We start from the raw sequence: 22,165 nt of genomic DNA on the forward strand, positions 1-22,165 counted from the left end.
GGATGTATATAGGCTAAACACAGAATAGGTGCTCAATATTTGTCAGAGGAAAGAGTATGGGAGAGTCAGCACCCCTAGGTCCTCTAGATTGTTGGCCTATCTGTATTAGTCAGAGCTATCTAGAGGAACAGAATCAACTGGAAGTATTATAAGAAGGGGACTTATTAGGTTGGCTTAAGTTTATTAGGTTGGCTTAAGCGACCTGAAGCTGGATAGTTCACAATGGCTGACTGCAAGATAGAGAGCTGGGAGAACCAGTAGTTACACACTCCAAGAGGCTGAAGCCCCAGAACAAGGAGGAATCAATGGTGCTACCCTACTCTGAGACCTACACCTTCTGAGATCACTGTCAGAGTCTGCTTTGGAAGAGTGAAGAAGTAAGAATCTGATATCTTAAGATGATCACAGCAGCAGTCAAGAACCTGTTCAAGAAGAGCTTGAATCTGCTGCTGCTTCTTTGTTCTTCCAACTTTTATTCCAAACAATCCATCATCCTACTGGTTGGTGCTGCCCATGCTTAGAGAGGGTCTCCATTTCAGTTGACTATCCCACATGCCAATCATTCATAGACATACCTCATTGACACACCCATAACCACCTTAATCCCTGACTCCTCTTATTCCAATCAAGTTGATAATTCAAATTAACCATTATATTACCTGCATAAGAAATTTGGGGAAGAACATCCAAAAGAGCCAGAATGAATTTCTGGAAGACTCAGATGCAGTTTGGTTTCCAGGTCACCCAATAAGTCTTATGGTCTGACCACCTATGATCTGACAAGGAAGGGGTAATGAAAAGATCACTCAATCAGAGCTTCTCAAGAGCAGGTTATAAGTATGTGAGATTGATCCCATAAGACCTTTAGCAGAGCCCAGGGTAGCTGGAAATCACAGGTTTGTTACCTGTAACCAGAAGCAGTATCAAGCATTTATCCCAGGGTGCCTGGTAAATATCCTCATGCATGACATACTGTGGAGAATAAGAAGTTGGGAAGTATGGATGAACAAAGAAATGGTCCCTGGCCTAAGTTATTATGAGGATTGATTTATAAGACACTGAGCAATTGAAGGCCTGCAAGGATACTTCTAATACAGAGCTAACCTGAGAAAATTGAGCTGCCCAAGAAAAAAAATCAGTGTGTGCTAGGGGAGGTGTGAGGAGGGGGAAATGGGGGGATGGGATCTATCTATGGTGCTGAATCATCTCCCAGCCAGGTTGAGCCCATCTTCTCTTACTTGGTCCCAACCTGTTATTTTGATCTTTCTTTCTTTCTTTCTTTCTTTCTTTCTTTCTTTCTTTCTTTCTTTCTTTCTTTCTTTCTTTCTTTCTTTCCTTTTTAAAACTGGTCTTAGAATGATGAACTTAACCTCATCTTATCAGCCTACTGCAATCAATCATGGCAAATTCATATGTGACCTAGTCCAGAACATTCATTGGGCTGGCAACATTCATCACATATGAGGGTGTCTGCCTCAGCCATATAGGAATGTGCTCCTCCCCAATTCTCCTCCTCTGGACTCTATCTCCTACAGATTAATAGCTAAAAATGTGGTATCTAAAGGTTTAAGGGACAAAGAGCCAAAAGAGTTTCTGAATCAGGGGAGGGAAGATCAGCTGGGCATGATGAAACATGCTTTGATTACCGAAAGAGTTCAGTTTGAGCTCTAAGGGAGAGAAGCCCAGGCATGTATGGAATCTGTCGGTATTAATTAGGACAGGTTTGGTTAAGCTGTGGTAACCAGCACAGTCTTCTTGGCTGGACATGGTAAGTTCTTTCCCAAGCAAAGTCTGCTGCAGGACCAGAAGAGTCCCCAGAGTCAACATCCTTCATGTGTTGGTTCACAATTCCAGGCTACTCTTTCCTTATAGAACCTCAGTCTCCAAAAGTGCTTCTATGTATTGGAAGAGAGTGAACTGGTGAGTTGCCACCAAGAATTAAGTGTTTTGGTGGCACACATCCCTTTTGTTCTCATTTTATTGGCCACATCTAGTCACACACCATGTCCACTTTTAAGAGTCCTGGAAAGGATATTGCGTTTACCTGAAAGTAGAGGAGAATCGATATTGATATCTTTTGTGTCATCTAGAACACTACCTGACATAGCAACTTGATACAATGAATTTAGGTTAAACACACAATGAGTCCTAGTCCTGCCATTCTTAAGGACAAGACATTCAATCTCCCTGAGTTTAGTTTCCTTGTGTAATGGAGATGATATCTGTTCTTATTGTTGAGACTCAAGTAAACTAATGTACTTGCAAGTTTTTTATTGTTGTTATTGTTGTTGTTTTTTATTTTTGTACCAGGTATTGCACTCAGGCGCACTTGACCACTGAGCCACATCCCCAGCCCTTTTTTTGTATTTTATTTAGAGACAGGGTCTCACTGAGTTGCTTAGTGCCTCACTTTTGCTGAGGCTGGCTGTGTACTTGTGATCCTCCTGCCTCAGCCACCGGAGCCACTGGGATTACAGGCATATGCCACTGCACCTGGCTGCTTGCAAGTGTTTTGAGAAAGTAAATATTAGTTATTAATTGCTAGAACTATTAGAAATCTTCACAAAATTTAATACAAGAAGGTGCTAAGGCTTCTAAATAGAGAAACAAAAAAGTACAAAAATACCCTCAGGGGAAATATTTCTAGCTGCTAGGATTAGAGAAGCAATTAAGCTTCATTTTCTCCTTCATCTTCAGTGCCTTGTACCGATATTATTGTTCATCCATCTGTGAATTGTTGATTGACTTTCAAGTATATGTTTAAGATTTAAGGGAAAATAAATAGCATCCCTTTACTCTACCTGAGTTTGGAATCAACTGAAAAAATTAAAATGAGTCAAGCAGAGGGAAAATAAAATACCATTTTGTTGTAATTTAGCTGGCATATGGGAAAACATGACATTAGTGTACACAACAGTGGATTTGTTAATACTGAATCCTAGAATTAGATATAGTCCTTTAAGTCATTTCAGCATAATATAAATATCTGCTGAGAGCCATAGAAGCAGGGAACGAACAGATCTGTGGTATCAAAGCGAGTATACATTAGGATGCAGACCCACCATGCATGGCTGTATGGGTTGTGCACTACACAAGTCTAGAGGATGCTGTAGTCTATGTGTTACTCCCGTCCCAATTAATCCACTCCCCAACCCACCAAGTTCAGTAAGCATTTAAATGACTATGTGTGGTGATCCTATATAAAAAGAATGGGTAGCCTTTTGAGGGTGTGAACTGCTCTGAATATTTAATGAAATACTGGGATATCTCTATGTCTAGACGTTGTATATGCTCATAGTAGAGTTTTGCTAATAACTTCAGGAGTGACATGAACTGTATAAAGCCCATCTCTGAAGAGCTCCTAAGGATTCCTTTAGAAGATGGTCTCCAAAATTCTTCATAGATTTGATTCTTCACTCTAGGGCAGACCCTTTAGAACTACAAATGGGAGCTATTCTCAACTCATAGCAGGATATTTGCAAGAGCAGTCACGTGTTTCTCTGAGAAACATGAAACATGGAGAAAGATTGAGAGGAAATTAATGGCTCTAGGAAACTGCCTAGGTGAGAAGTTGCCCTTGTCATCTTCGTTGGGTCTTGGTTCTGAGTGCCTTTGGAGAGTGGGGTTCTTCTGATTGTTTTCTTCATTCCTCATCCTGATTCTCAACTTTCCAAACAGGAGCACCCCTGAATCTAGGCTATCACCAGAACACTCACTGAGTTCTCCCTTCACCAATAGTTTCTACCTCACCTGCTCCTGATACTATGAAAACTGGCATCTACCAGTTCGAAGAATCAAGAAGATGATCTTTTCCCCTGAAGATAATTTTCAAGTTCTGGCTACATTGTTTCTGGATGTTATATCTGTTTTATGCTGCTTATGTCTTAAAAGCTGAGAGAGGACTTCTGCCACCTAGTCTCCTCTGGTTCTGGTTCAGAACTGCCAAATCTTTATCTTCATCATTTCCTTTTGATGGGTCACATTTGGGCTGCAAGATGTGATTTCTGCAGGCATTTTGGGATTCAGAGCCCCATAAAACTCTGAGTGAAGTAGAGCAGACCTTTTATATTTGATTTTAGTATTTCACTACCTTAATGGGTTCTGTTAACTCTGCCCAGGGGATGCCTGGCTACAATTCATGTCTCTTTCTGAAGGCAAGCTGTTCATCCATACAAGATGTGCTGGATCTGCAATGAGCTTTAAGAAAATCACTCTACCTCCTTAGTAGCTTCAATTATATATACAAAGAAAGAATTTTACACAAAGCTGTCCACAAAAGAATCTGGTTTGGCCATTAATTTGGGCATACTCAAACCCAAAATTGGTTTCCTTTCACCCCAACTTTTTGAGGTAAAATTGATAAACATAAATTATGTATATATGAGATATATTTTCTCTCCTAGTCCATTTTCTGTTGCTGGGAACTATGAATACTAGAGGTTTATTTAGTTTATGGTTCTGGAGGCTGTGAAGCCCAGGAGCACGGTACCAGCATCTAGTGAGGGTCTTCTCGCTGCTTGAGAACATGTGGGAGGGCATGACGTTGTGAGACAGGACAGGCATGCTAGTCCTAGTCTCTCAGCCACTTCTTAGAAAGTCACTAATACCCTCATGGGCCCTCACCCTCCTGACCTCAGCTAATCCCAATTACCTCCTAAAAGTACCACCTCCAAATGTCATTAATATGACTGGACATTAAATTTCCAATCTTTGAATTTAGGGGGACATACTCAAATCATAGCAATAATATTCTGATATACAGTATAAACAATACCACAGTCAAGCTAATTGATATCCATCACCTCATAGAGTTACCATTTTTAATAGAAATTGAGTATTTTTATCTATGCGTTTTTAAATATGCATACATTGTGGAATGGCTAAATCAAGCCAAATAACATACACATTAACTTCACATACTTACTTTTTTTGTGATGAGATCACTTAAAATCCACCTAATGATTTTCAAGAATATAACACGTTGTTATTAGTAATTGTAGTTACCATGTTGTGCAATATATCTGTTAAACTTATTCCTCCTATCTAACTGAAATTTTGTATCTTTTGTTTAATATCTCTCCAGCCATCTCTCCATTTCAGCCCATGATCACAACCATTTTACTTCATGTTTCTATGAATTCAACTGTGCTGAGTTCTGGGAGCAAGAAAGAGAAGGCCCCTCTGGAGCCTCCCCCAGAGAAATGACCCACAGGCACCAAAATGCTCTGCACAGGGCAGCATCTCCTCAAATGTGCCTCTGTGAGTGGTGAATGGATCTTATGCAATAGCCGGTTCAATTTTGTAGGAGAAAATATACACTTGAACATTCCAGGGCACCACCTTAGGAAAGATAAATGGGAAAGTCTTAGCTCTTGGTTTGGCTTTTTGGAATCAAGAGAGAAATGCAAACATAAGAATTCCTTCCCAAGAGGAACAAGAGATGTGGACTAGGCACACCCATACAAAATGTTTCAGAGAGTCTCAGAATATCTTGTGAGGCTGACTAATATGGGTGATTCTCTACTGATGAAGGTCAATAAAGACAGCACAAAGTAGCTATTTCTTTAAATGCATAGACAATAATGCACCACTTAGAGGAACATGAAAAAATTAAGAAAATATGGTACACCAAAGGAACACAAGAATACATCATAACAGACTTCAAGGAAATGGATATCTACAAATGCCTGACAAAGAATTCAGAAATTATTGTTTTAAGGGAGGTTGCAAGCTATAAGAGAACACAGTCAACACAATGATCTCAGGAAAACAAGACATGAACAAAATTAGAAGTTTGATAGGGATAAAAATAATTTTTAAAAAACCCCAAATTCTGGAGCTGGGGTAAGAAAGAATTAAGTCTCTTGGGCAGCACCCTGCATAACTGAGGTAGCTGGGTACAGGTACTCACTGAGCTCTCAGAAAATGCAGGCTGAGGGGTAGTTCCTCTTGGTGTTGACCTGTGACACCTTGGGGGAAGACTGATGTGGACCGAGTGAAACTTTCATCTTACTTACAGCAATGTATCTATTCTCAGATTTTTCCCCCAATGGTGTGCTTCTCCACCGGACTCCCAGACACACACAAAGGTGCTCTTTTTGTAAGCAGTTGTTAAATTGAAGCTTCTGTATGTGTGTGTGTATATATGTGATGGGAATAACAGTAAAAAATAGCCTATTCTGCCAATTTCTGACATCCCAAAGTTGGTTTCTAAGAATATATGCTCTGTATGTAATGATAATAAAATTCTAATAGATTTCTGTAGATAACTTTTATTGAGCAGCCTCTGGCCTGGGAACTTTGTATATGTTATCTGATGTTGGGAACAATAACATCTGCCTTGCGTGTAGATTTCATGGGCTAGCCTCCATGTTTTATGTCATTTATTCAATGGATCTTCTCCACTACTCTATGTTCCCATTTTACTGTGGAAACTCAGCACACTCCTTTTAAGTGACGGAACCTGAATTTGAATCTCAGCCTAACCACGTGAAGGCTCAGCCCAAACCTCTATCCATTAGGCCACTCTGACTTCCTCAAAGGGAAGATTGTAGCATGTCCAGCTCTAATACCCTCTGCCACCTCAGTACACTGGGTGAAGGCACTCAGCCACATGCATTATGGCCCTGTGACAGCCAGAGTTCCTATTAGCTGATTCATACACAGGGAGAACAATGTCAGGTCCCTAGAATTGCTTAATTAGAGACACTCTGTGGTCTGTTAACAGATGTGAACTTACTCAGTGAGCAACTTGGCCCTTGATTTTAATTTCCACAGAAACCCTCTGTCCTCTCTCAGGGAAGGGGATATAGAGAACCAGACTGAGAAGCTCAGGCTGAGATCTAGCTCTCACTGCTGGTCTTTCTTGGATGAGGTCAGACCCTCATGTTTTTCAAGCATGTAGGCCACCTAGCTGGGAGCTAGGCAAAAGGTTGTTGCTTCCCTGGCCCAGTAAGTCCTGTTTTTTTGTCTGAAAAATAAGAGGATTAGACAAGAGAAGTCGTTTTTCAAGCTTAGAGACTTTTTCATAAGAAAAAACATTGGACTCCCAGAAATTACATTTATTTATTTATTTATTTATACAACATACATAAATACAGACCAGGGATTGAACTCATGGGCACTCAACCACTGAGCTACATCCCCAGCCTTATTTTATATTTTATTTAGAGGCAGGGTTCTCACCGAGTTGCTTAGGGCCTTGCTAAGTTGCTAAGCCTGGCTTTGAATTTATGATCCTCCTGTCTCAGCCTCCTGAGCCTCTGGGATTACAGGCATGCGCCACTGCACTTGGTACATTTTATTAATGCATTTTCACATCTATTTGCTTGTTTCCCCCACCCCATCTTAGTCAATTTGGGATGCTATAACAAAAATACCATAGATGGATGGATTAAAGAATAAAAAAAAAGATTTCTCACAGTTCTAGATGCCAGGAAGCCCAAAATTAAGGCACCAGGAGTTGCAGTATTCAGTGTCTGATGAAGGCCCCTACGTAGCTTATAGACAACCACTTTCTTGCTATGTCCTCTCATGGGGAAAAGAGAAAGACAGAGACAGAGAAGAATGAAAAAGACAAAGATAGAGTCTTATACATATTCATCTTCCCACACTGTAACATAGTACTTGGCACACAGTAGACATTTGGATGATATTTGATTAATAAATAAATCAATGTATAAATGAGTGAAGGAATGGATGGAGGTCTGAAACAATCAGAAGAGTTGATAAAATTGTAGGAATAATCTATAATGGGATACTGGATAACTTCTTGATCCAAAGGACTATGAGAAAAGAAAAAGAAATGGCTTGCCCATGACCCATGCAGGCGATGAAATTTGGGGTTCCTCCGCATGTAATGGGCTGGCTGTGAAATAAAGCTAAGAAAGAGAAAACAGTGAAGAAACTACAGGACACAGGAAGTAATTTTATAAAGTGGGGGAGCAGGACAGCTCTCCAATCTTAGGGATCAAGCTTCCATACTGGAAAGAGAGAGCAAGAGCCTGCACTTGCTTTATTTATATGGGGGGGGGAGCATCAAAGGATTTCCATGGAATGGTCTCTTGTCAAATAAGGTAGGAGGTAGGCTGTCCAGTTTCCAACAAGTTGCGCCCATTCCAGAGCTACAAGAGTGGTCTCCCTAGCAGAGCGAAGACAGAGGTCACGTGCATTGTGCAATCCATTGAATGGGAGGAGCCACAGAATAGTTTGCCGGTGCCAAACCTAAATCTCCCTGGATCAAGGCTGAGTGAAGACGCTCAAATAAGCTTAAATAATTCATCCCACAGAAATGCACTATAAATACCTTATTCTGGTAAAGATAGAGATGTGTTGATGTCATGAATCTATTGATGGATTCAGCAATTCCCTAAACAAGACCACCCTCAGGACCCATTATATTTGTGTGTGTGAGTGTGTGTATGTATGTGTGTGTGTGTGTGTGCGCGCATTCTAGCACTTTGGTGAGACCTTCAGAATCAGAAATTAGTAACATAATCTTTTCCCTTAAAATGCTCTTGATTAGAAAGACAGACAAATGTATAAACAGAGTTATTACAATATAAGGATTTTAAAATACAATGTATCAAGCAAGATAAGTCACTTAATGCTACAGTTACAAACATCCCCAACTTTCAGTGTTTTTAATTGATAAGCTCATGTTCATCTCCCTAATCTCCACTCACGTTATTCTGACACTAAGGCCCAGGCTGACTTAAGCAGCCATTGCTTGTTGCTATGGCAGAGACGGGGAGCCTGGCATACTATTCATTAGCTCCTTAAGAGAATGTCATTTTACTCACATTTGATTCATCAAAGTAACCTGAACATATCTAATTCCAAGGGGACAGGGAGTAATTTAACTTCAAGCAGACAGAGGAAGAGTACAAAACATCTGGCGATCACTATTGTGGTTATTGCAGAGAGGTATGAGTGAATTATACTGGGAGCATCAACAAGGGCATTGCTCTGAGCAGGTAGCTAGAGAGTCCTGTTCACAAAGGAGCTGCCACTTGAACTGAGTCATGAAGTCCAACACTAGTACAGAAGCTAGGAGGCCAGTCAGCTGTTGGCTCAGTCACCTTTGTGCTGTCTGAAGGTATTCCCCTGGGCATAACTCCACCTGCAGTAGTGAGCGATTTGGGTTTGTTAGAATCTACAGCTTCACTAGAGACATCATGATTATGTTTACTGAGTACCTTCTCTGTGCCCAGGAAAACCTGGGGACAGACAGTTCACCTGGGTAGCTTATTCACAAAGGACCATGAATTTAGACTACTGTGTCATGTTCAAAAAGATTATAGAGAAATTCACAGAGATTTCCTGAGAAAGAGCCTGTTCATCACACATGCTTGCATCTAACTTCTGGACAGAGTCCATGAGGACTCTGAATTAGTATTTTTTTAGAATTCCTGTAATCACCTTGCACTGTATTTTTAATACTAAAAGTGACAATTCATTAATGCACACATTTAAGCTCTTTCCCAAATTAAGTAATTTTGTTTGTTTTTCATTTTCTACCAAAGAGCCTTAAAAAGTAGGATTCCCTGAGTCCCTCCTGACCTGGGCAGGGCTTCCACAGGTTCTAGGCACTCTACTTTCCATCTTACTTGCATCATTTCATTTATTTCTTACAAAGGAGGAAACTTAAATTGGTGAAGGAAAGGAGATTTGTGCCCAGGCCTGTCGTGAACTTAAAGTTTTAATACCCATAACCACTGCATAAGCTGCTTCTGATGGAATTTTCCATATTTCAGGGGACTTGCACCTTCCTCTTTGCTTTTTTTCCACTGCGGTCTACCACTATCCTCACCTCTCTTGGAGCTTCTGCTTTCAATTGCTCCTCCTGCCTCAGATGGAGAAACAAGCCCAGAGAATCAGATTTTTTGTCAAGCATAAGGTCAGGAAAGGATCTCACAGTTACACCGGAGTCTGGTGGTTCCCTTAGCAACAGAATCAATCAATCAATCAGTCCACATGAACTTATCGAGTGTTCCTTATAAACTCAACCTGGTGTTACACCTGAGAGGTGGGGAATAGGCAGAGGGTGGGAGCAGCAACAGAGGTGAAGGCAACAGTGGGGTGCCGTGTGTGTGTGTGTGTGTGTGTGTGTGTGTGTGTGTGTGTTTGGCTGGTTTCCTGCATCAAATCTGCACTGAGAGGCTGAAGTTGACTGTGATTCAGACAGACAGACATCATTCTCAGCCATGGTTTGCCACTCTGTCCCCTGTAGCAACTGCTGGTTCATTCATTGTATTTAAGCATTTTAACAGAACCCCTGGCTGCTCCTGAATGTCCAAAGAAGAGGAATTAGGGGGTAGTTATTGAGTTAGATGGGCATGGACTAAAGGTTTTGTTGAGAAACAGCATTTATATAGAAAGCATACTGACTTTTACTTAAGTTGCATGATGATTTGGGCCTGCAGGGAGGTGGATCTGATGAAAATTACTGGGGAATAAGCCACCAACCCTGCCCTTGACAACAAGTATTTATCAAAGACTTTTAAAGTATCTATCACTGTGCTTTTTCACTGGGTATTTTATAAGTAGGACAAAAACTGAGAAGAATTGAATACACTCTAAGAAATGGTGAATTTAATGCACTCATTGCTTAAATATAAATTGTTAAATTGAAATACTCCAGAATAACTACAGGGCAGCTCTGCTGCCATTCTCCAGCTCCTTTTGATGAGGCCAAGAGGAAAACTCTCAGCAGGAAAGGCCAGTCATCTCACTCCTGCTGATGCACAGTTGTTCTTGGTGGTTTGATCACAGATGTCATACCTCCAGCCATGGAGGTAGCTTGCTCCCCATTAGCTTTAGGAGACTAAGCCTTTGCCAACTGTATTGCCAGAGTATCAGCTCCTGCTGCTGCCTGCTGCTGTGTGCACACCTATTTAAAGACTGGCACTGAGAGAGGGGAGAGATGATTCTTGATCTTTGATGTAGTTAGAATCATCTGCAGAGCTTGTGAAGAACTCAGTTTCCAGGGCTTCACCATGGAGACTCAATCTGTGAGTTGGAGGTGGTGCCAGGAATCTGCCTTCTCCAAACACTCCAGAAGAGTCCGAAGCCTGTAGGAAACCACCCTGGGAAACACTAAGGTGCACAGTGGTCAGGCAAGTCTGTGCTTCATCTCTCAAGTCCCATCCTCTCAATTTTAAAGTGGGGAAAAGAGCACCTTGCCAGGTGGCTACTGAGTGGCCCTGCAGCTCACAAGTAGCAGAGCAGACTTGCACTCAACTTTATTGACCCTAAAGCTGTGCTTGGCCTGTATTCCAGAAGACATCTAGAGGCTGCAGTATGACCCCTTTCCAGGTCTCTAGCTTTCACAGGCCAAGTTGGGGTGCATTGGCCATGAGGACATATGAGAAGTGCATGGCCCAGAGAGGACATACTCAAGAGATGTCCAAAAAAAGGTTGATCAGAAAGTAATTACAGGAGGATAATTTATGAAGTTTAGTCCCATCTCTGGCCAGGCCTTCTGCTAGTGCTTCTGAGACCTGAACTGCTGGAGATGAGCCATGGTCTTTTTTTCATACAGTGGCCACTTATTTGATGGCTATCAGCTCTCCTCCTCCCTATCAAAAGACAGGTCCAGAGATATGACTCCCTTTGCCCAACATAGGAAGTGTGGAAACTCTACCTCCACACTTCCTGTCTCAATCCTCATCTTCCTTTCTGTAAAATGGACATATTCAACTCTCTTTCTCCTGCTGTTTAAGGGGAAAATGATATCACACCAGTGTTATGAATTGAATGTTTATGCCCCTACTCTATTTTCTATATTGAGACCCCAACCCCCAATATGGTGGCATTTAGGAGTGGGGCCTTTGGAAGGTGTTTAGGTCATGAGAGTGGAGCCCTCATGAATCAGATGAGTACCCTTAAAAGAAGAGGTAAGAAAGTGAGTTAGCTCTCTTTTAGTCATGTAAGCACAGTGTGAGAAGATTCCCTTCTGCAAACCAGGAAGAGATGTCCCTCTGCAAACCAGGAGGTAGGGTCCTCACCAAGAACTGAATCGCCAACACCTTGATCTTGGATTCCCTAGCGGAATCCAAGATTTTCCTTACCAAGATTTTCCCTACCATGAGGAAAATGTTCCCGTTGTTTGAGCCACCCAGACTACAGTGTTTTTGCTTTAGCAGCCCAAAGTGACATAGACAACTTTGTCAAGTGCTTCCTACACATACAGGATGTTCTGGCCCTTTTCTCCCACTTCCAACTAAGGATGGCCAACCACATTGGTAGTAGCACTTTGCCAGAGTTCAGAGCAGGCTACTCTCAGATTAGAGCTGTGGCGCACAGGGTCATCAGGGATACTTGTCCCTTGGGTCAAGTTGGTCAGCTGAGAATGAGAAGTGGACCAAAACTGGTGCTGCCCTGCTGTCTCTTTGAATGCAAGTGGTTCTGGAGAGCACTGGGGATTTGCCTTTCCTTGGGACTGGTGAAGGAAGTTAGTGGTGTTTGCATAAGGGAACATGGAGGCCTGAAGTGGAGGTGTTCCCTGGGACCTTCATTGTTCCTGCAGCTCCTAAAAGCTCCATGGTCTTCTTTATCAGCCAGTGTCACCAGACTGTGCTCTCTTGGCTGGAACAGTTGCCTCTTCTTCCAGCTGTTTCCCCCTTGTCCTCCTGGTTGAGTACAGAAGAAGCAGGGCAGCACAGGGATTCTCAAACAATGGACACTTGAATCACCAGGAAGGAACAACAAATGCACATCCCCAGGCCCCACCCGAGGGTTCTGATCAGTGAATTTGTGAAGAGGCCCAGAAATCTGCCTTTTAACAAGCACGTCTGTGAGTTCTGATGGAGTCGGTGCTCAGGCCATATTGATACTGACATACCCTGGGTTTGGGGGTCTGGCTGGCCCAGGATGAGATCTTGACAGCATGGTATAGGCAGGCCTGTTGCCTCATCTGGGGAGGGTGATGGAATTTAGTGTGTAGTGAGGAGTAAACTAGACAACTTAAGTGCTTGCTATGTTTGGACGTGGTCTGTTCTTCAAAAGTTCATGTGCCAGAAACCTGGTCCCCAGTGCAGTGATGTGAGAGGTGGTGGGATTCTTAAGAGGTAGGGTGTAGTGGGGGGTACATGGGTCATTGAGGTGCTACCCTCTAAAAGAATTACATACTTCTTGAGGGACCCCTTAGTTATTTCTCACAAGAGTTAAGTTTTTATAAAACCTGAGCTTGACCCCTGGATTGCTCTCTGTCTTCCTGTCTTGCCATGTGATCTCTCTCATATTCTCGCCATGAGGTCCTCATCAGAACTGAGCAGATGCCAGTACCATGCCCTAGAACCCGTGAGCTAAGTAAACTCTTTTCTCTAGCTGCATGTATTTTATTATAGTAATGGAAAACAGACGAATGCAGGACTTCAGCATCTAGGCAGGTGCTTAATGAAGGCAACTCTTTTCTTTGGGCAAGACTTCCTTCCTGTCTCCCGGGCCTGTGCACCACCACCTGAGCACATGTCTCTTCTGTTGAATTCATGGGGGTGGGTTCTCTGAAGGCAGGCCTGGCTTATTATGGGGGCTGCAGGAAGAGGGAGATGGAATGGCCCTATGATGGAGTTAAATTGAGGAGAAAGAGAGCCCTCAGCCCAGCCCTGCCTTGCCCCTCATTCCTTTTCACCCAAAGGTCTCTGATCTTTCTCTGAACTACAGGCTGCATCTCTCACCTTTGGTACTTTTGTGCTTTTGTAGTTCCCTTCCTAGATTGTCACCACTGTCCCAGCTCCTTAATCTGGTAATTTAGAAGCCTTGTTGCTAGGCTCAACCCCAAAGTGATCTCTTCTTTGTTTCTGCTCTCTCTGTTCCAAAGCAATATCCCAGTGGTGTTTTGCACATACTCTCTGACAACTCATTGTGTTGGGATTTCGCTCTCCCTTTGTTCCTTTACTTCTAGACTGTAAGCCCTCAAGGGCAGCGATTAGGTCTGATTCATCCCCAGTGTCTGTCGCACCAAAGATGAAGCATATAACATATTTGTTTAATAAATAAGGGAACGGATGATGCTGAGTTGATTTTGTTGCAAGAGCCTCAGTCCTTACACTTCAAAGAGGAGCATCAGCCTGACTCAGGGGTGAACTGCACAGGGTTTAGAATCCAGATTTTTCTTATTTTATTAAGTTGCTTAATTTGGGGTGAGTTAATCTCTATAAGCTTCACTTTCTACATATGTACAATTGGGATGGATGGGATCCATCACAGTGAAAGCATCTATCTTATATGGTTTTCAAATGAGTCAGTGCCTGTAAAGTATTCGGCATCGTGTCTGACACAAAATGAGTACCCAACAACTCCCCAGCATGACCCTCACCAAGCCCTAATCAAGCCATACACATCACGGAAATTTTATTATTACTTTTTTCTGATATGTACATTCTAGATTCTCCCATATTAACGTATATTACTACTTGTTATTTTTGCAGATAAAGTGTCTCTCAAAGACTCTTGTATTGAAGGTTTGGTTTCTAATGCAGCAGCGTTCAGAGGTGGGTTTTGGGGGAAGTGATTGGATCGTGAGGGCTCTGACCTCCTCAGTGGATTAACCATTGACAGCTGAATGGACTATTGGGAGGTGGTGGAAACTGTAGGCAGGTGGGGCATGGTTAGAGGAAGTAGGTCACTGGGGGCTTGCCCTTGGGTACTGTATCTTGTGCTTGTGCTTGGTCCCTCTCCCTTTATCCCTTCCCAGCTGCCATGAGCTGAGCAGCTTTCCAAGTTTTTCTGCCATGGTGTTTCTACCTTGGAGCCAGCCAACCATGGATGGAGACTGTTAGTCAAATGAAACTTTCCTCCTGTAATTTGTTTTTCTCAGTTATTTGCCACAGCCACAAAAACAAAACAAAACAAACAAAAAAATCACTAACAGACTAGTCTAACCCAGAAAAACGTGCATGTACTTGCTGTTAATCCCTGCCCTGCAGAACCGACTCCTTGGACTTGAATCATACGCCATCAGAAGCCTAAGTGCATCATGCTCCTTGTTATGGATTTATTTTTGTGAATAACCAGCAAGAAGCTGAAAATGCACTGAAAGATTACTGTCCAAGAGCAAGATTACAAGGCAAACACAATAGATTCTGATAAAATAAAAACGGACATCTGTGCCACTCACTACAACTCTTCACATCTGCCCCTTCCTTTCATCTTCACCACAGTCTTTTGAGGTCAATGATCTTATCCTCATTTTCAGTCAATTTCTATGGAGATGGAGCAATTTCAAGTCATGCAGCCAACCTACAAACAGGAGCTGGTCTGCTGACTTAAAAGCTCCTTAACTCTCCACCCACAGAATTCCTCTCAAAGCAGTGCATTTGATTTAAACTCAATTATACCACAGAGCTATAGTAACAAGAGCTGTATGGTAATGGCATTAAAAACAAATACATAGAGCAATGGTAAAAAAAAAAAAAAAAGTAGAAGACATAGAGACAAACCCACACAGATACAATTCATCTGATCCTTTATAAAGGTGCCAAAAACATACACTGGAAAAAAGACAACTTTTTAAACAAATGGGGCTATGAGAACAGGTTATCTTCTGTAGAAGAATGAGACCAGACTCTTATCTCTCACTCTGCACAAAAACTAACTCAAAATAAATCAAAAACTTAGGAATTAGACCAGAAACTGCAACTCCTAGAAGAAAACATAAGGTCAACACTCCAGTACATAGGCACAGGCAAAGACTTTCTTTATAGGATCCCTAAAGCTCAGGAAATAATGCCAAGAGTTAATGAATGGGATAACATCAAATTAAAAAGCTTCTGCACAGCAAAGGAAACAATTAAGGCAAAGAAAAGACCTACAAAATGGGAGAAAATCTCTGATAGCTACTCTTCTAATAGAAGATTAATATCTAGAATATATAATAAACTCAAAAACCTTTACATTAAAAACCCAAATAACCCAATTAATAAATGGGCAAATGAACTAAACAGACACTTCTCAAAAAAGAAATGCAAATGATCAACAAATATATGAAAAAATGTTCAACATTCTTAGCAATTAGGGAAATATAAATCAAAACTATAGAGATTTCATCTCACTCTAGCCAGAATGGCAGACAACCAGAATACGAGTAATAAAAGTGTTGGAGAGGACATGGGAAAAAAGGAACACTTGCACATTGTTGGTAGTTTTATAAATTAGTACAATAATTATGGAAATCAGCATGGAGATTCCTAGAAAGACTAGGAATGTAACCACCCTATGACCCAGCTATACCGCTCCTCAGTATTTATCCTAAAGTATTAAAGTCATCATACTACTGTGATACATAGCTGTTCATGTTAACAGCAGCACAATTCACAACAGCCCAACTATGGCTTAGCCTAAGTGTCCATTGAGGGATGACTTGATATAGAAAATGTGGTATATACACATAATGTAGCATATATATGTAAAATATACATACATTTTATTTATTCAGCCACAAATAAAAATGAAATCATGTCATTTACAGGAAAATTGTTAGAACCTGAGAACATTATGTTAAGTGAAATAAGCCAAATTCAGAAGGTCAAAGGTCATGTTTCTCTTGTATGTAGTAGATAGAGAAGAAAAAGGAAAAGGAAGTGAAGATGGGTGGGGATAGGCAGATCTCAGGGAAAGGCACCATGAGAAGGAGGAAGGCGAAGGGAAAGGGGAAATTCTGGGAGTGATATTGGACAAATCGTATTTTTATATTGTGTCCACATACAAATATGTTAAGACAAATCCCAGCATTATGACAACTCCAATGCACCAATTAAGAAAAAATAATTTTTTAAAAAGAACAAACAACTAGCATCTTGAAAACAAAAAGAAAGAAGGACAGATGTTCTTAAATATATGTGTTAGAAAACTATGGTGCTCTTTCCCTTTTGGAACAATTCAGACCTAAATCATTAAGCAGGAGAACAAGGCAGATGTCTGGAGATGTAGCTTGACCTGGGGAGTAGGAACCCAAGATCAGCAAGAAGCAAGAGACTGGTCACTCAGCCACCATTGCGACTCTGTCGGGTAGAGGCAGCAATGGAAGGTGGATTTTTATTCCATATATATCTGTTCTCTTTGAATCTCTCTCTCTCTCTCTCTCTCTCTCTCTCTCTCTCTCTCTCATGAATAGCCTGCTTCATTTCTTAAAATTAAAAATAACATGAATAAATGACAAAAGAGAAAGGCGGGAATAGAAACAAAAGAGCCACAGCCAGTTTTGGCACCTGCAGCTGCCAGGCGGGGAGGATGAGCTGGTGCCCCTGGCCCAAGAATAGAGCGCTGACGCCTGGGGAGCCGTGTGCGTCTGCAGAGCCCACGCCATCTTGCGCAGTGGCCTGTGGGCTGGGGTTCCCGGGGTAGCTTCTCCAGCCTCTGCTCCATATGCTGGGGAGGTTCACGCCCACCATGCCCATCTGGCTCATCCTCTGGGGGCTCTCTGAGTCAAAAATATTCCTGAGTAGGGTTCCCCCTCCCCGCTTTCTTTCTACTTAATTGTACATGGCAGCAGAATGCATTTCAATTCTTCCTACACGAATAGAGCGCAAACATTTCAATGCCCTGGTTGTACACCGTGTAGAGACGCACCATTCCTACAATCATACATGTACCTAGGGTAATGATGTCCATCTCGCTCCACTATCTTTCCTACTCCCATTTCTGAATAGTTTTGAAAATACCTCCCTCACCCTCACAGCTCTGCCCAGTCTTTGATGCCACTCCACAGGGTCCAAGGACAAAACCTAGGGTTGAAGAGCAGGGCAGAGGGTTACCCTTGAAAAACATGGGGTTTTCCTATTTTAGCGACTGCTCTTTCCAGGATGCTCCCGGCTGATTTCTCACCTTTGAGTTCCAAGAAGCACGGCTAAATGACTTCACTTTCACTTAGCTGTTGAGTGTTTCTATTTGAGGTAAGAAAAACAGCTACTATCTTCTGAGCTCCCGTTGAGTGTCAGGTGTATTATCTAATTGAATCCTAGGAACAACCCCAAAAGGAAGACACTGGTACAGAGAAAAATACTATAAGTAACCCCCAGGGCATGCCATGTGAGGATCAGAGCTAAGACTCCACACCAGATTTTCTGACATCAAAACCCAAACTGAATCTTTTTTTCAATGCACCCGGCTGCCTTTCTCTTAAGCTCCCATAGTTTGGGATTTTAATTTATCAAATATGGTTTACATTGTGAGCAAAGAAAATACTACTGGACTTTAAAAACAAATAAAAAGTCTATTTATCATATCCGGACACTGTGCTTAGTACCTTTAATCAAATTTAATATTTACCCAAACCCCACAACGCATCTGTTACAGGCCAGGAAAGCAAAACGTAGCAGTGTCAGGAGTCAAGGTCAGTCAGGGGGCAGCCTGACATCAGCATCCAGGCAGCTTGTCTTGAGAAGCCATTCCTTAAGTGTCCCTCATCCCACAACTAAGGGAGCATCCTTCCTGCATTCTGAAGATTTGTGAACTGAGGTGTATTCTTTTCTCTTTCTTTCTCTCATGTAAGTTTATTTCCTCAGGGATAAAATTATAAAATGAAAATTGATCTCAATAGTCACGAATTAAATGTAAGAAAATATACCCTGTTAACTTCAAGCAATGGTAAATGCAACATACAAACTTTATTTAACAAAAGTAACAGGTAATGTCAAACAGGCACTTATATTAAGAGAAAAACTGATGAGAAGAAATTTTATCTTAAACACCTTACAATAACCTACTTGCAGGTGCATTTAACTGAGCCCTGTTGCTGTGAAGATTACAGCTCATGCACAGGTCTGGATGAATGATTTGTACATTTTTTAAGTATTCACTGAATACTACCTTATATACACATGTACATTAAATTTGCAAAAGATTTAATTGATGATCCCAGAGAGACTTCATTTGTGGTGCACTTTTGGAAGAGGTTGTCTAAAGAGAAGAATATGGGGTTCTGGCTTGTGAATCATGTAATGAATGCAGCTTAGACTCTGTTGGACACCAAGTCTCCTCCACTCCTCTTCAGATATTAGATGAGTTTGGGGTACTTGATTGGAAGGTTCTCTGGGTAACATGACATGCTGGTACTCATAGTGCTTGTCAAACTACTTGTCTGAGTAGTAGGTCTGCTTAGGGGCCATGCTGCCGGTGCGCAGCAGGGCAGAAACAAGGCGGAAACCGCGAAGTAGAATGCACATCCATTTCAGGCCAGGGCAACGACTCCTGAGGTGTATTTTTAAGTGACTAGCACGTAAGTGCTCAAGAATTATTAATTCCATTTTTTCCTTCTGTCTGGGTTCTGGGGAGCTAGTGTAGGACACTCTGGGAGAAGAAGGAGACCCGAGAAGTACAGACTGTTAGACTTTAGAGGTTATTTAGTCCAAGACTCTAATTGGGCCAATGAGTCAGTGGTGATGTTATAGTTGGAAACAAAGCTTTCCTCTCCCTGACCTTCCCCTTCCTTTTTGCCACTATCATTCCTAGGAAACTCCACAAGCCTAGTAGCCTGCTGCATGTTCTCTCCATATGCTACCACCTGACCCAGGTGAAGAACCTCTGTTTGACAGATGCATGCCAATCTCACCTCAACTGGGCAAAAGTTGAAGTCCTGAAGGGTTTTTCTGCACAGGAGATTTGTATCTTGGGAGAAAACGAGCATCCTTGGCTCCCTGTGCCAACTTGATCAGTGCTCAGGGATGATTCACCAGCTTGGTTAGGAGCCCAGTTTCCCAGCTGACATGCTACCCAAAGACTATATCCCAGGCTAAGTGCAGAATTCGCCAGCTGGCATAGACTGTGGGCAGGAAGTAGGCACAGTACAATGAAAAGGGCTCTGGGCTGAGAGTCAGGGACCCAGGGTCTGATACTCCTGGCCACTCCTCTTTGGACCTTCCTATCCTTGACTCTAAAAGGAAGAGACAGGACTGTGATCACACCACAGGGCTTTACAGAAAAGACAGAGCAATGGGGGGAGGAGGAGGGTGAGTTCACAGCCACTGAGAACTACTGCCCTAACTGTTCTCTATCTTCAGCAAGAGCTCAGAATTAGAGGCCAGGAAAGAAGACCTGACATTTACTAAGTATTGTGTTAGTGACTTACCTTTATACACTTTTTGTGGAGTCCCCCCAAACAAGTTTTATAGAACACTATTCAGCAATAAAAAGGAACAAACTACTTATATATTCTTGGAAGAATTATCCTGAGTTAAAAAAAAGAAAGAAAGTAAATCTCACATTATGTTTTATGATTACATTTTATAGCTTTTCAAAATTACAAAATTATAGAGATGGAGAACAGATTAGTGGTTGCCAGGGATGAGGAATAGGTTATGGGTTGGGGCATGGCTATAAAGAAGCAGCTTGAGGGAGGGTTTTTTTTTTTGTTGTTGTTGTTGTTATTTTTTTTAAACCATGATGATGTTCTTTACCTTGATTGCTGTGATGGTCATACAAATCAATAAATGTGGTGAAATTGCATAGAACTATACACACACGTGTGCATGCACACACATATGAGTGTATGTAAAACTAGTCAGATCTGAATAAAGTTTGTAGTTTGGATCAATTGTACTCTCATTATGCAAGGTGTTACCACTGAGGAAAGCTGGGTTAGGATAGAGGGACTTCTGTTCCTTTTTCGCTATTTTTGCAACTTTTTATTTGTCCACAATTACTTCAATATTAAAAGTAAAAAAAAAAAAAACAACAACAAAAAAACGTGTTTGAGATATTGTTATCCCATTCTGTAAATGAAAGATCTGAAAATCGCAGAGGGACTATAGGGTCATATAGCTTTAAATAGTAGAGTAAGGATTTGATTTAATTTCTCTGACCCAAAAGCCATGAGCTTCTTTCTCCATCCCAGGGCTTTGGGTATGAAAAGGAATTGCCAGAAGCTGGCCTATACAGTCTCAAAATCTCCACTTCTTCAAGAGAGCACATAGGTGTGACCTTTTTTTCCCACCTTGGCAGTGGGAGTCTATGACAGTCAGTTCATTTCAGAGGGACTCTTCTACCATACCCTTTTATTACACATCTAACCCTAGGCCTATCCATCAAAGCTCTGGTTAAAGAATAAAGAATGACTGAGCATCTGCAGTTTGATCTCAAGGAGTGAAACACACTCATCAGCCACTTGTTGATTTTCCCTAGGTCCTCTCCCATCTCCCTTCAACTTACTATGTGCTTAGCAAGTGGTAGACTGAGGTTGGGGGTGGCATGATTTACAAAGATTCTTCCCTTGAACACACTATAGTCAGTCTCCTGAGTCTTCTCCTACATTCATCTGGGAACTTCCTTATACAGTTGTTAGTAAGAACCCTGCTAAATCAGTTTAGCAAGAACCCTCTACTATCAATACCTAATCTCCATATCTGATCAGGTTTCTCATCCTCCACTATCCCCCAGATGATGTCCAATCACCCTGGCCTGTCTTTAGCAAGAACCCTGTCAGGTCCAGGGACCCAGAATCCCCCTAACCTCCGATGATTCACCTTAGTTACTTTCTACCACCGATGCCCATTCTTCTTGTCTATATATTTCCAGTTACTCTGTACTGGGAGTTGAGCCCAGTCTTCCACTGCAATAATCCCATTGAAATGCCTCGTATACCTATTGAGATGGTCTTGAACAGTATGTTTTTACTATGCTTTACCAATTGGCATTGAATAATTTTGTAACAAAGTCTACTAACAAGACATTAACACAAGATGCCTGAATTTATCAGAGTTCACAAACCTGTTTGAAGAGAACAGGGATACGTAGCAAATGAGCAAACAAGACAACACTTCAGACAAAACTGTGTAGGGGCTGGGGAAGCAACCACCAGCTCTCACTCTAGACCAAAGCTGCTTCAAAGCTAGGAGGTATTTAACCTATTCCAGCCCATCATTCAATTTTTATTTTATTTATTTATTTTTTTGGTACCAGGGATTGAACTCAGAAGCACTCGACCACTGAGCTACATTTCCAGTCCGATTTTGTATTTTATTTAGAAACAGGTCTCACTGATTATTGCTTAGCGTCTCACCATTACTGAGGCTGGCTCTGAACTCGCAGTCTTCCTGCCTCAGCCTCCCAAACTGCTCAGATTACAGGAATGTGCCATCTGCGCCCGGCCCATCATTCCATTTTTGTTTCATTTATGGAACACTTAAAAAAAAATAAATAGAGCCACAAATATAACACTAATTGTAAC

The 22,165-nt window shown here is 41.7% G+C and overlaps 1 pseudogene; it reads right to left on the minus strand.

The window, feature by feature from the left end:
* Positions 1 to 18,869: 18,869 nt before the first annotated feature.
* LOC143391230 (cyclin-dependent kinases regulatory subunit 2 pseudogene) lies at positions 18,870 to 19,109 on the minus strand (annotated as a pseudogene).
* Positions 19,110 to 22,165: the final 3,056 nt, after the last annotated feature.

Source organism: Callospermophilus lateralis, chromosome 2, assembly GCF_048772815.1.
Source record: "Callospermophilus lateralis isolate mCalLat2 chromosome 2, mCalLat2.hap1, whole genome shotgun sequence".
Classification (NCBI taxonomy): domain Eukaryota; kingdom Metazoa; phylum Chordata; class Mammalia; order Rodentia; family Sciuridae; genus Callospermophilus; species Callospermophilus lateralis.